We start from the raw sequence: 15,486 nt of genomic DNA, 5'->3' as shown, positions 1-15,486 counted from the left end.
AATCCCCTTTATTGTTCACACTTGTGACACCTTTATTGTTCACACCCCTAAAACCCTGTACTGTTTTATAACAACAAATAACAATGCATTTTTACCTTAGAAAGCATTTGTTTTTAGATGGGGTCATTGACCCTCATTTGAAAAATGGAAAGAGTCAGAAGAAGGCGGCAAATAATTAAACCAATGCGGGTGTGGTTGGCATTAATGTAACTAGTGGGAGGCGGGCCCTGGTACAGTCGGCCCCCCGCCCCCTCCGTACCCTATTTTCTCTGCCCGGAATCAGTCAGTGGCGCGCGAGCTCCCAGGGGGCCCCTGAGGGGGTGCGGGCCCTGGCCCAATCGCACCCCCTTTTGCTGTAAAACCCAGGTCTGGCAGGCCAAGAAAAATACAAGAGCAGCATATGCGGAGGATTGTGAGAATGGTTACAGACAACCCAAAGATCACCTCCAAAAACATTTTGCGGCAGATGGTGTATCTGTACATCGTTCTACTATTCAGCGCAATTTGAACAAAGAACATCTGTATGGCAGGGTGATGAGAAAGAAGCCCTTTCTGCACTCACATCACAAACAGAGTCACTTGAATGTAAAAGCTCATTTAGACAAGCCACAGTCATTTTGGAACAAAGTGCTTTGGACTGATGAGACAAAAATTTAGTTATTTGGTCATAACAAAAAGCACTTTGCATGGCAGAAGAAAAACACCTGCTACCTACTGCCAGATTTGGTGGAAGTCCCATCATGCTGTGGGGCTGTGGGGCTAGTTCAGGGACTGGGGCCCTTTTTAAAGTCGAGGGTCAGATGAATTCAACCAAATATCAACAAATTCTTCAGGATAATATTCAAGCATCAGTCACAAAGTTGAAGTTATGGCTTATCAAAAGGCCCGAACAAGGGATAGATACCATCTCCTTCCCAAAAACAAAAATAAGGATATAAGTGATGAGAATAGGGATACTCCACTATCCAAAAATAATAACAAAACTACAATTTATTTTAGTACACAATACAGCATGGAATTCAATGATAATTGTAAGATTGTATGTAGGCACATTCCGGTTCTGTTTAATGATCCTATAATGAAAAAAATATTGTATGACGGTCAAGTAAAAATGATTTCAAGACGATCTCCCACTTTGGGAACAAGGCTTTCACCAAGCTTGATCTGCAGTCGAGGCCCCTCTTCATCCAATACCTGGTTGACATTGATGAATCATCCATATAATAATTGCTGTAGTAGCAGGGTTGTGTATTTGCTCGAGTGTAAGTCCTGTATGAAGCAATATGTTGGACGCACAACCCGCCCTCTCAAAGACAGGATAAGGGAACACTTACTTGCCATAGAGAAAGGTGATACTAAATCCCCTATTAGTAAGCATTTTAAATCCTGTAGTAAACGTGGTGTCCAGGATTTAGGGGTTAAAATAATTGAGAAAATACCTACCCCTTAAAGGGGAGGTGATCCACTTCTTTCTCTGAATAATCGTGAAGCTTTTTGGACTTTAACTTTGCATACACGCAATCCAGATGGGTTAAATACAAGATTCGATATTTCCCATTTCATCTGAACGAATTAAGTGGCTAATCATAATGTATTAATTATTTATATGAATTGTGACTATTTCACTTTTCTTTTAATGTAACCGATTTGTATCTAAAAATAGTATGATAGATACATTTTAGAGGGCATGTAAAGTGTAAAATAGAATAAGGCTAGAAATGCTGTATTTTGTATACTAAATATAAACATGAACTTACTGCACCACAAGCCTAATCAAACAAATGATTTATGCTTTCAAAGTTGGGTTACAGGGGGTCACCATCTTGTAACTTTGTTAAACATCTTTGCAAGACTAAGACTGTGCACATGCTCAGTGTGGTCTGGGCTGCTTAGGGATCGTCATAAACAAAGCTGCTTGAGTTCTGCATGGCTGGGAAGTAAGGTGGGGGCTCCCCCTGCTGTTCATAAGTATGATTGTTTCCCTGCTCAGCAGTTAGGGACCGTCTGACAATTCCTATCCACAGCAATAATGAAGGGAGAATTTCACTGCATACAGTCAGGTTTCTTATAAAAACGGTACACATTTTTTGATTAAAGTATATTGGAGATAGGTTTCTTTTTCATTAAAGAAAGTAAAAATGGGATATTGTTTTTTTGCCTTTACATGCCCTTTAAATACATTTTGTAATTTATTACCTATTTTGACCATTAGAGGTCACTATGGGTATTAGCTATTTAAGTTGTTACTTCTACCATTTTTTTCATGCTTATGATTAAGGGCAGCTGAGCCTGAAACGCATCAAGCAGGAGATGCAGCGTGTATTTTAACATGACTTAATAAAGATTTCTACTTTTAACCGATGGTCCGGTGTGCGGAATCTCTCTTTTCCTTCATCTTTGCGCATATACGGCGTGGGACGCCGAAGTTCCTGCACCCAGACCTGGATACATTTTGCCGGCTTCTTTTGAATCCACAAATTTGCGGTGAGTCGGAGCGGTTTATTTTTTCTTATTACAAAGTTCAAGTTACGCAGGGGTTGGATATTCCAACAAAACAATGACCCTAAATACACTTGGAAATCTACAAAGGCATTTATGCAGAGAGAGAACTACAATATTCTAGAATGGCCGTCACAGTCCCCCGACTTGAATATCATTGAAAATCTCTGGGATGATTTGATCATGCTGTCCATGCTCGGCAGCCATCACATTTAACTGAACTAGAGAGATTTTGTATGGGCGAATGGTCAAAAATACCGCCATCCAGAATCCAGACACTCATCAAAGGCTATAGGAGGCGTCTAGAGGCTGTTACATTTGCAAAAGGAGGTTCAACTAAGTATTGATGTAATATCTCTGGTGGGGTGCCCAAATTTATGCACCTGTCTAATTTTATGATGCATATTGCATATTTTCTGTTAAGCCAATAAACTTTATGTCACTGCTGAAATATTACTGTTTCCATAAGGCATGTTATATATTAAAAGGAAGTTGCTACTTTGAAAGCTCAGCCAATGATAAACAAAACTCCAAAGAATTAAGACGGGTTTCCAAACTTTTTCATGACTGTAACTAGTAAATATTACTTTGACTATTATCTCAAATTCATGTAACAAATCACATTTTCAGAAAAAGAATAGTTTAATCCACTAATTAAGATCAAATTTCACAATCAGTCTTCACAGAACCAAAACCACCTAATACGCACACTTACCACTTCCATTTTCTGCCCTCTCCTTCAGTTTTTGTAGCCGTGTGAGGTTCTGTTCCAGGGTCACAGCTGTGGTATTTACATAGATGTACAACAGGAAGGGCCTGGAGACACCGTGAATACTATATGATATTCACCGGCTGGTAACTGAGGCAGAGAGACAAGAGTTATAGAAATGAAGAGTCAGCAACAAGGGGTGCCAGTGCATTGTTTGTTTTGACAGTTAAACCTTCGTGAAAATGAACATTTAAGATGAGCTTCATCATACTGAAATGAGAAACTTTCTAAATACAATCAATTAAATTTTCTGCATTGTTTCTGAAATAATAAGTTTATCTTCACTATTCCACTCTCAGCATCTGTTTCTCTTCATTCTCTCTTCATGCAGCAGTTGGGTGACAGATATTCATTGACAGTTAGATCCAATATATCTTATAGGGGGGCTCCTTTTTTCTAGATTATGTATTAGAGCTCACTCTATTAAAATTAAAATCCCCAGACATCATGTCTCTCTACATGCAGGATTTGTGCAGGATTTGTGCAAAAGGCAGTTATTCTGTTAGAATTTATGTGTACCGCAATCAGTTATTTGAATGAGCTCTAATTCATCTGCTAGGAAAGGAAGCCCCCCTATAAGATATATTGGATCTAACTGTCAATGAATATCTGACACCCAACTCCTGTATGAAGAGAGAATGAAGAGAAACAAATGGAACCAAGGGACATAGAAAAGACTGGGTAGACATAAGGAGGTAGTTGTAATCGGAACAGTGGAGGAGCTGAGTGAGGAGCCAGGAAAGATGAATGGAGCCTTGTGTGCTTAGGGGAACACCGTCATTATGTGATGTGTGTCACTTACCTATGCTGAAAAGCTGGCAATTCATGCAGTGAAAGTAACTGACAAAAAACAAAGCCACTGGACGGGTCACATCAAAGAACAGCATGTAACCAGCGGCCAGGTCCAATATAAGGTCTCCCCAGTGCACAACCACAAGACTGGTCATATCTTCAGATAGAAAGAGCCTGGTGGGGAAACAGTGAATATTTCATCTTTCTCTTACCCACAGCTTCTAAGGCTGAGGGCACACAGGGCGTAGAGTCTGCTTCTCTCTGCCATCGTTTGGTACAGCCTAAGGCTATGGGGCACCACTTCCCTGTGCCCTGAAAACAAATGCACACGTTATCCATCTGAATGAAGCATGTGGTTATTTAAACGTATTTAAACGTTTTGTTACTACTCTAGCATCCAATCAGCAAGTTACATTTATTGGCCAGCTTCACTCTGCTGTGTGTGTGTTTATTGTTGCAGGCTGAGAGCAGCTGGAGCCTTCACCCTGTGTACCCACAGTCCAAGCACCTAGGCGGAAACCATTCAAACAATGTGTATAAACAAGAAACAATGGCAATGCAATACTACAACAAAATGTAAATATTAAAACGCATTATCAACCAGAGCTGAACAAACATACCTGAAACATCACTGATTAGGGATAATGTTATTGTTTTACAGAGAACAAACCTTCAGTAATGGTCCATATCAATATGTCTCCATCTCCAAATGACATTAAAGTTTAACTTAGGCCATGGACTCAAAGGCTGTTATAAGCCGAGTCATTTTGCATGCAGATCTGTTCAGTGCCCTGCTCCATTGATTTGAATAGGATCAGCCTGTTTGTCAGCCCAATTATGCAGGCTGAAAACAGCTACTGACAAGAGCCTGGCTGTCCATAGCCTAAAGAAGTAGCTAGAAATGTTGTACATTATGTTTTGTGCTTCTGTACCAGCCCCAGTCAACCACAACCCTTTATATTATATGGGCTTGCACTGAAAAAAATGAACATACAAGGTGGAATGTTTTAAAAAGATTGTATTAAGACAACAATGCAGAAATGTTACAAGATTACAATACATATGAAAGTCAATTTGACAAATAGTATCATGAAAATCAATTCAATATGGTAAGTTATAATACAGGTATGTTCATTTTTTTGAGTGCAAGCACGTATTTGAATATTTTGTTCTGTTTCAGGCCTTATATGGAGGCCTTTTTTGGGGCTTATTGCACCGATTTAATTGTAGCTAAAAACCCTCTTTTTCTAGAGAAAATTGGAGTACACAATATACAGTACACATAGAATAGAAATGTCACAATATAAAGCTGATTAATAATTAATACAGATAATTACTACAGGGCAGCACAGAAACCAGTCCAATTAGCATCAGAATTTAATAATCAGCCCTGTAGCATCAGCTTATATCACAGACAAACCTAATTTTCTGCTTGATAATTAGTGACGTCCCCTAAGCTTAGCTTCTCAACAGCTGCTCAGAGCCCACTGAGCATGTGAGTGTCACAGACACTTTCCAAGATGGTGACCCCCTGTGACAAGTTTGAAGTCCTGGATCATTGCTGCTATTGACAAGCTGAAACTTTAGGCTGGTGCAATAAGTTCAGTATATAAAATATGGCCTTTTAGCTACATTCATTTTTAGAGTTTAGTTCTCTTTAAGGGTAAGGACACATGGGCAGATTTGAGAGATTAGTCGCCCTAGCAAAAAATCGCCTCTTCTTCAGGGCAACAATCTCCCGAACTGCCTTCCCCTACCTTCCCGCTGGAAGCCTGAAGTTGCCGCACGAGGAAATGCGACTTCGGAAAACGAAGTGCCGCGAGTGCTACCCCGCTGGCAATTTTTCATTATATCCAGCAGGAAGGTAGGGGAAGGCAGTTCGGGGAGACTGTCTCCCTGAAGAAGAGGCGATTAGTCCCCGGGGCGACTAATCTCCCCAAATCTGCCCGTGTGCCCTTACCCTTAAGGGTGAAGCATACCACCCCCCTTGTTCTGCAAAGAGTTGTGTTGGGAGGAGCTCTTCAGCGTCTATGCTGGTTTCTTTGCTTTCCAGAATTCCAAGAGGTAGATAAAATGTTTTCAGAATAAAAAGATGAGCGCCACACATTTGGCAGTGCTTTCTTACCAAGCACTGCCATCTAGTGTTGGTATTTAGGAAAAGGAAGCTGTAATTCTGAGAGGTTACCTCAAATGACCACGGTGGTCGTGTGCTTTAGCGGTACAGTAAAATAAAATCTATCATTATACATTCATTACAAATTAAAAGGGACCAATGGCCTTAACTTGGAGTCCTAACAGTCTGTATATTTTTATTTATATAGTGCTACTTGTGCATACAGCACTGTACATTGTTCCCCATTGTTGAGGCAGAACTGCAATGGGTGTCACCTATAACAAGGAACTTAGGAACAGCTTTAATGGCTCTTGCCCAACCTAGCTGCCAATACACTGTAAATCCTAATATTTTACTTGTTCCTACATCTCCTATATTTCCTAAGGAGCAATATATATATATATATATATATATAGCTATAGAGCAACAATTGAAAGCATTCTAAGTGGAAACATAGCAGTGTGGTATGGTAGCATCACACAGCAGGAAAGAAGCTGTCTTCAGAGGGTGGTAAAAACTGCTAAACGGATCGTCCCCACCATCACTGTCTGACCTAGATATGGCCAGATGTAAGAACAAAATCAAATCCATTATTAGTGACCCAAGTTATCCGGGAAAACAAACCATTCATCTGGCACAAGTCCGATTTCTCACTCAGACACAGGAGGCCTGAAAGCATAAAAACCAGGAGTAAAAACGATTTAACAGCTACTTTCCAAGAGCAGTAAGACAAACTGCAAACGAGTCCAGCGGATAGCAGAAGAACAACCACCAAAAACGATATTCTCATGTACCCACTGGTCTAACATATATCAGTATTCATTGCACTTACTATTATACGTCACGACTATGTATTACACTGAACGTGCTGCACTTTATTATTACTGTACTATGCAATTCTATATCATATCGTAAAAGAATGTAAAAATCAAAATGTGTCTTACTACCCTAGGCTGCACAAGAAATGCCTAATAAAATGGCAATAAAAAACTACTTGACTTGATCTGATAGGACCAAACAGGCCCGGACTGGCTCTGTGGGTTCTGGCAAATGCCAGAGGGGCTGCTATCAGGTACTATAGAAAGTCACTATTTAGTGGGCTGCTGGAACCTTTTTGGGCCTCTTTGTACGTGGAATGCCAGGGCCTATTTTGACTCCCAGTCCAGACCAAACATTTTAGCATTGTGGAGATTATAGCTGGTGATCATTGGAAACAGTTTAATTCTTGAGGACCATAAATGCCTATTTCCACCAAAGACTGGTACAAGCAGCAGCTAAACAAAAATGTTAAAGCTTAAAATGGCAAATGAGCAGTCAAGACCATGAGCATAGATTCCCAGATCAGTGGAAGGTCTTTTTTTTTCTTCAAATGTGCTCTGAAAGTATAACCACATTTATAACTCACTTTAAAGGGGACCCATCACCCAAAATAAAATATTCATAATCCTATTTTATCACATCAGTCAAGCAAAATGAACTTTAATTACACTATATAAATTATTTGAATCTTGTTTCTCTGTCGTCTTAGGGGGACACAGGGACGATGGGGTTAAGCTCCAGGAGGCAGGACACTTGAATAAAAATTAAGGGGCGTGCCCTGTTGGGCTTAACCCCGCACACCGTGCTCTAGTCTTCAGTTTTTCAAGTGTCCTGCTACCAGGAGGTTGGACTACGCTCTCTATCTAGGAAATAGATGATTCTACGGTCAGTCCTGTCTGACACCTGGGGTGATACTAAGAGCAGGGTTACCTGTCTCTTCTACAGTTAGCCCCCAACACGAAGTAGCCCACCGGGGTCAATTTCTAGCCATGAAGGCTATACCGACCATCCAGACGTTGCCTGCGCCTCACTGGAGGGTAGAGGGTCTGGCCGGTGAAAATCCTTAGTAAGTATGGGCAGAGGGCTCCAGCGGTGACATTCTGCTGCAGAATTCCCTCCCTGCAACCCCTCCTAAGAGTTTTCCCCTGGTGCGGGTTAACCTCAGTCAGTTGTCGGAGGACCAACCTTGTCCGTCTCCTCTCTCCTCTGAACAGCGCTCAATGAGTGCCTCCGTACCGGCTAGTCCCTCTCCTGGATGGCTATGCCATCGTTACCAGACAGTATCCAATGCGCTGCTAGCATTATTATCGGCAGGAGAGGAAGCAGAGGTGAGCGTCTTTAGGAGGAGCAGAAGGTTCAGCGCCATTTTGCATTGCCGTGCGCCGCTGGAACGCAGATGCGTTCCAGCGGCCATTTTGAAAGATTAACGGCAGGCTGCGAGAGACAAGGGCGCCGCACGGATATCTTTGGCTAAGCAAATGATGCCACAATGATAATGGCTCATTCTGGTGGTGCAATCAAGGGGGAAATACCGGCATAAGCTAGTACAGCATCGGTCACTAACCTCATGCACGCTTGATCACCAACAAGGGCTCCGAAATGGCAGAAGGTAAGCCAGTGGGTTACCACAAGGGCCGGGGGAGGAGAGAGTACCCTCCACAGCGCAGGTCTTTATTGCATGCGCCTTGTGCCAGTTGTTGCTACAGTGTGCGCAGCTGTTCAGTGAGGCACCAGTAGCGTTACCAATTGAAGGTGTGCTATTAGAGACTCTCTTACAGGAACTGGGAGGCGACTGTGTCGTTTAACAACAAGCCTCATTTTTGGCAATTCAACTCCGTTCTTCCTTAGTACCACGTCAAGGATTACTTGCCTTACTGTTAATTTAGGAAGGTTTTTAAAAAAGATAGGAGCCTTCCTAAATAGTCAGTCGGTAGAGTGCAAGCCCCTGGTTGATACCCTGGTCCAATAGGTTGTGGGTTGTTTCCCACATCTGCTAGAAACTCAGCTCCAGAGCAGCTCTGTTCCGCTGTGCTTTAACCTACTTTCGAGAGTGATGGTAGGGCAAGTGCCAGAAGTCCATCATCTGCCTTTCATTTGGCTGCCCCTTTTGGACAGTTCCAATGATGACATTACTGTAAATGCGGGACAAGTCATCCAAAAAAAAAAAAAAAAAAAGTAATCACCTTCCAAATTTCTGGCGGAATAATAAAGGTGTACGTGAGATTCTAAATATCTCATAAACAGCTGAATAGCAAGGCACAGCACAAAAGCTATTCAACCACAAATTGTTCTTTATTCATAGAACAGCTGCCTGACATGATACAAGGGGAATGGAATACTCCCAAGAGAAAATTCCAAGCTATAAAGAAGTTGTCATTTTAATTCCAAAGGATCTGGTACACTGTAGCCAATCCCCTTAGCAGTGGAGGCTCTGCTATCCAGACTGTCACAATTACTACTTGCCAGTGACGAATGGCGGCAGCATTCAGGAATCCGACGGACGATAATGGGCTGTTAAAAGCTAATTATCTTCCGTGTCAGCATTACGGCCATGTCTGGTATCCGCTGGGTGTCCATCGCCATTCAAACCTTGATCGACTCATATCCGACTCGTATGATCGAGAGTGTAAGCCACTCCAGAGATAGCAGATGCATCAATTACTTATGTAATTTCGCATACTTCTCAAAGTATCGCCCGCACTTCAGTTCTGTCCGTTGCTGTGGGAAAATCATTACAGCTCAAAGACTTGTCAGTCAGACCTTCATTCAAGAGATCTCCAACGTCACTCCATTCCTAGGGCAATGGTTATTTGGAGAAGAACGTGAGTAAATCATTGCTCAACCTACATGAGGAATTAGTACTCTTCTGGCACGAGCTAGATCCAGATCTTCAGGATCAGCAAGGTATGAAAGAATTATAGTGGCCATGGTGCCTATCTAGTCTACAGCGGACAAAACTTCTTCATGACGGGTCATCCCCTCCAGAATCAGGGATCACATAGGGGGCAAGTTACTTCGATAACAACCTGACCTTCTGGGAGGTGAAGTCTCCACTTTTTGGATGCATGAGTCAACAAAGTGTGCAAGAAGACTAACTCCTAGACTTCACAACTCCTAACTCCTAGACTCATGTTACCCAGAGTGCTATGGCACTCCAACAAAGCACAAGCTCTTTTTTCTTTCAATTATTACAGGATGGAGCAGTCTGGAACTATTGTAAAGGTACCACAACCGAAGACACTCTGATGGTTTTACACCAACATTCATAGTTCCTAAGAAGAATGGACCCTTCAGACCGTGTTTTGGTCTCAAACAATTGAGATAGCTCATCCGTCCCATTTGGTTCAAAATGGAAACCCTACATCCCCTGATTCCAGAGATGGAGTAAGTGCAATTAATAATCCAGGAGGTATATACATGCATGTTCCAATATGGCCCCTCTCTAGGGGTATCTTCGAATTGCCTTGAGAATCGTCACTACCAGTTGGTAGCACTTGTTTGGTCTTCTCTCATCGCACTTCGTGTACTCACTAATCTGATGGCAGTATCCGCAGCGACCTTGCGACTGCAGTGGAGTTCAGTTTCCCCCACATGGCCGATTTTTACTTAAGGCCAGGTCGGAAGACAAAGCTAGGAAGGTTCAGTATCCAAACCATTCTGATACTCGGGAATTCCAGTGGGCCTTCATATGGTAGAGACTTCAAATTACAACCCGACCATCAGATGCTAATTCTATGACTAGAATCAACACAATCACACAGTCCTTATGTCTCCCACGGGGCAAGCAGGACAAGGTCAGAGGTCAAATCCGTTCACTGTTGTCCAATCAGAGACCAAAAAGTCTCTTAGCGATGAGAGAGCTGGGGCCAATGGTCCCGGCCAGTGAAGTGTCACATCGCATAGATACACTTGCGGCCATTCAGGCGAGTTGAGTCCGTAGGAAAGGGGATTCTCTGTCCAGAATCATCAACTTGTTTTGACAAGAAAAGATATCCAGTGGTGGTTACAGCCGAACAACCTAACCATACAGCAGTCACGGGAGACTCCGAATTGGAATGTGTTACCCACACATGCCAGTCTGCAAGGCTGGAATGCATCATAGAACAACCTGTCTGCACAAGGAGTTCATACCGACGATCAACATCTTGATGTTACGAGTTGTAAAAATAGCACTAAACAGATGGGCACATCTTATACAAGCAAAGCTGGTGCAGGTCTAGAGTGAAGACGAGTCCACAGTAGCTTAGATAAATCCGCAGGGAGGAACGCGCAGCAGAGCAGCTCTAGCAGAAGTTTGACAAATCCTGAGATTGGTCGCCAGACAGCCTTGTAAGACTATTAGCCATACACCTACCTAGAATGCCCAAGACTAAAGCTAACTTCCTCCGACATAACCAGGTGTGCTGGGTGAAGCTCCACTTCACCCAGAGGCATTCACGGAACTTGTGAATATTTGGGGACAATCACAATAGATCTAATGGCTTACAGTACCAACAGACAACTTTCAAGATTCTCACTTGCTATCAAGACACACTGACAACGAGAGTGGACACCACGACTCAGTGCTGTTAGTTCGATCTATCGTACACTTCCCTGTTCTCCCTATGCTCCTCGGGTCCTCTAGAAATTCAGACAGGTATCACCACGGGGTTTTTTGTGGTAGGTCCTTACTGGCCTCGGACGATATGAGTTGCGAACTTGCAGGAGAGGTGGTTGGTACAACCTATCTGACGAGAGGGCAGCCCAGAGCTTCTGCGACAAGGCACAAAATGTATCTCAGTCCGGGTCTAGTCACGTTGACGGAATGGCTGTTGAGTCGCCCACCTGGTAAAGGCATGGGCGAGCGGTGGAAGTTATATCTGGAGTGATCAAGGCACACTAATCAACTCCTCGAGATCCTAGTACATGTGGCACTCATACTTAAACTGGTGTAAGAAGGCTGATCTTCCTGGAACTTGACATTCCAAGGATATCATCATTTTGCAGAGGAGTCTACAGCTAGCTCTCTGAAGGTACGGTGTCTGTGCTATCTTTATGTTCCAGCATCAGTTAGCGGTGGAAGAAATTGTGCATTTTTGCATGCAGTAGCACACACAGCTCCGTCCCTTTCGCCCACCGGTCGCAGGTTGGGATTTTAATGGTACTCGAGGCTTACTGGAACCAGCATTTAGTCTCTGATCTCAATCTTTTAAATTGGCTCATCTTCAAGGTGGCATTTCTGATGGCATTTCACCAACCATGAGAGTGTATATATGAGCTGAGGGCACAATTCTGTAATCCAGCTTCTCCAGTTTTCACGAAGATAAGGCTTAGTACGTACAGTTCCTTCATTATACCAAGGTAGTTCCTCCTTTATTAAATCAGGAGATTTTAGTACCGTCGTCGCTCCCAGCTCCTACTGACAACGTAGTCAGAGCACTCCGTGGGTGCATGAATTAGTCAAATTCTTACACCGTTCGCAAACTCGCATCATACCAGCGGGACTTGAAGAGGTCAGGCAACTTCCAAGATCCCATTGCCAAGTTCATCAGATTAAAGGGGACCCGTCACCCAAAAAAATTATTAAAAATCCTATTTTATCAGATTAGTCAAGGAAAATGAACTTTAATTACACTATATAAATTATTTGAATCTTGTTTCCTTCAGTCTGGGATTTCATAATTATAACAAGCAGGCAGGAGCCATTTTGTGGACACTGTTATTAAGACAAGTCTTGTATCATCTCAGAATCTTGTTTGTGCACCAGAATGGGGACCCAGGGTCCATTCCCATGTCCTGGCTACACAGATATATGGTAAAGAGAACTGGGGGAATGTTTGGGGAGCAGTGACATCTAAGAAGTGCTGAATTGAAAGTGAAAGTAATTGTCTGCCCCGCCTCTATGCCCGGGGCATAGAGGCGGGGGAGACAATATTTGATTGACAGCTAAGATTTTTAAATGCGCTTACAACAGCTATGAATGCTTAAATAAAAAATAGAAATTGGATTTCATATTTAATTTGAAAAGGACTTTTATTATACAGATTTTTGTGTCTGGGTGACAGGTCCACTTTAACGCTCTATCAAGCATATCATACAAGTAAGGTCACCACTAGAAGGTATCCGAGCCCGCTATATTAGAGCAGTGGGAACTTCTTAGGCGTGGTGTATCTGTGACTCACTGGGCCACATCTGCAAGACAGCCACCTATTTCGGTGCATACATTAAAAATTACAGACTCAACACTCTTTCCTCAGCCAAGGCCTACCTTGGTCAAGAGTGTTTTCAGTTTTCACACCAATGTGTCTAAGCTCGTTCCCACCCTGCTGTTCCGGGACTGCTTTGTTAAATCCCCATCGTCCCTGTGTCCCCCTAAGACGACAGAGAAAACAGGATTTTTGATACTCACCGTTAAATCCGTTTCTCTGTAGTCGAAAGGGGGACACAGGGCTTCCCGCCCATTAGGACGAGCTTAACCATGTTTTGTTCCAGGATAGTCCCTGGTTTACCTTGGCTTGCGTTTAGTTATGGTTATGTTCATATTGTTCTGGTTGCAAAGTCTTTGGGACAAACTGAAGACTAGAGCACGGTGTGCGGGGTTAAGCCCAACAGGGCACGCCCCTTAATTTTTATTCAAGTGTCCTGCCTCCTGGAGGGTGGAGCTTAACCCCATCGTCCCTGTGTCCCCCTTTCGACTACAGAGAAACGGATTTAACGGTCAGTATCAAAAATCCTGTTTTCCTTCAGTCTGGGAACTCCTAATTATAGCAAGCAGGCAGGAGCCATTTTGTGCACACTGTTATTAAGACATCTCAGAATCTTGTTTGTGCACCAGAATGGGGGACCAATGTCCATCCCCATGTCCTGGCTACACAATTAAATGGTGAAGAGAACTGGGGGAATGTGTGGGGAGCAGTGACATCTAGGAAGTACTTAATGGAAAGTGAAAGTAATTGTCTGCTCCACCTCTATGCCACGGGCATAGAGAAGGGGCAGACAATATTTGATTGACAGCTGAGATTTTTAAATGAGCTTACAACAGCTATGAATGCTTTAATAAAAAACAGAAATTGGATTTCATATTCAATTTGAAAAGGACTTTTATTATACAGATTTTTGTGTCTGGGTGACAGTTCCACTTTAAACACTTATTTGGCATTTACTTGAAAGGATCAAACAACCAAAGACGGGAAAGAGTTCCCGTCATAAGTATCATCTTAAAGGGCATGTAAAGGCTAAAAAATAAAATCCCATTTTTACTTTCTTTAATGAAAAAGAAATCTATCTCCAATATACTTTAATTGAAAAATGTGTACCGTTTTTATAAGAAACCTGACTGTATGCAGTGAAATTCTCCCTTCATTTACTGCTGTGGATAGGAATTGTCAGATGGTCCTGATACTTATGAACAGCTGGGGGAGCCCCCGCCTTACTTCCCAGCCATGCAGAACTCAAGCAGCTTTGTTTATGATGATCCCTAAGCAGCCCAGACCACACTGAGCATGTGAACAGTCTTAGTCTTGCAAAGATGTCTTGCAAAGTTACAAGATGGTGACCCCCTGTAGCCAACTTTGAAAGCATAAATTATTTGTTTGATTAGGCTTGTGGTGCAGTAAGTTCATGTTTATATTTAGTATACAAAATACAGCATTTCTAGCCTTATTCTATTGTCGACTTTACATTCCCTTTAAGTGTCATCTTAAATTCTCAGCCACTAAAAATTGCACACGTAGAAGTGCAGTTACATGAGCTTGAAGAATAGTGTAATTCCAAAGCAGAACTTGTGCATTATGCTTGCGGGGGATTAGTAAGCCATCGATAGACCTGTGGGGAGAGGAGGAGAAAATATTAAAGAACAGTGACCAAAGTTCCAGTCTATATGTAACACTGCACCCCTGGGAACAAATGGCACCTTTTGTCTCAAAGGTGATGTGCAGGGCTGTAGGGCAGAAATAGAAAGGATGCCAAACACAAAAGCCGGTGTAGCAGGGAGAACCCCTGCATGTTTATTAAGTCACTAGATGTAACGTTTCGGAGGCGTACCCCTTCGTCAGACATGCGGATTCTCTCACAGCTGCATGTTTTAAACCTTATATGAATTTACATATTTAATACATCAATCCAAGGTGATTATGGGATTAGCCCGATAATGTGAAAAGTGAGTAATACATTTTACAAACCAAACCATATATCAAAAAAGAAGAGCAATCTTCCAAAATCATACAATTTTGAGAAAAGTAAAAAATCTCCAAACGAAATTTGGTGAAAGTTCATATGACCAAGACCAAGTTCTCATTTTGTATCAAAAGTCCAACCTGAGGTTTAATCGCTGAATCAGCCCTTTATCACCCAGAGATGATCCCTGATTCGTCAACAATTTTATACAAAATAATATATAAACAGCTTTATACAAAAATTGGTATTTAACCAGTGAAGATAATTACAAATCTATCTTACCCTACCAGCAAGCTGTCCCTGGGTAGGAAGCAGTTCAGTGAAAAAAATCTAAAAGGAA

Source organism: Xenopus laevis, chromosome 3S (genome assembly GCF_017654675.1).
Source record: "Xenopus laevis strain J_2021 chromosome 3S, Xenopus_laevis_v10.1, whole genome shotgun sequence".
Lineage (NCBI taxonomy): Eukaryota > Metazoa > Chordata > Amphibia > Anura > Pipidae > Xenopus > Xenopus laevis.
The sequence above is the reverse complement of the archived record's forward strand: the minus strand, read 5'-3'. Positions refer to the sequence as shown.